We start from the raw sequence: 208 nt of genomic DNA, 5'->3' as shown, positions 1-208 counted from the left end.
CTTTCCCTCCATTCATCCATCCATCCCTCCGTTTCTCCCTCCATTCATCCATCCATCTCTCCTTCTATCTCTCCATCCATCCATCCTATTTCTCTCTCCATCCCTCCCGCTATCCCTCCTTCTATTTCTCCATCCATCTCTCCATCCATCCATTTCTCTTTGCCTCCCCCTCCCTCCCTCCCTCTATCCATCACTCCATTTCTCCCTC

The 208-nt window shown here is 51.0% G+C and overlaps 1 protein-coding gene across 1 annotated transcript in view; it reads right to left on the bottom strand.

The window, feature by feature from the left end:
- The window catches only part of LOC104403255 (actin-related protein 2/3 complex subunit 1B-like), a 6077-nt gene that overhangs the window by 4000 nt on the left and 1869 nt on the right, over nt 1-208 (bottom strand). The window lies entirely within an intron of this gene.

The sequence above is a fragment of the Nestor notabilis genome, unplaced genomic scaffold, assembly GCF_000696875.1.
Source record: "Nestor notabilis isolate BGI_N333 unplaced genomic scaffold, ASM69687v1 scaffold23203, whole genome shotgun sequence".
Lineage (NCBI taxonomy): Eukaryota > Metazoa > Chordata > Aves > Psittaciformes > Psittacidae > Nestor > Nestor notabilis.
This window is presented reverse-complemented; position numbering and strand designations above follow the sequence as displayed.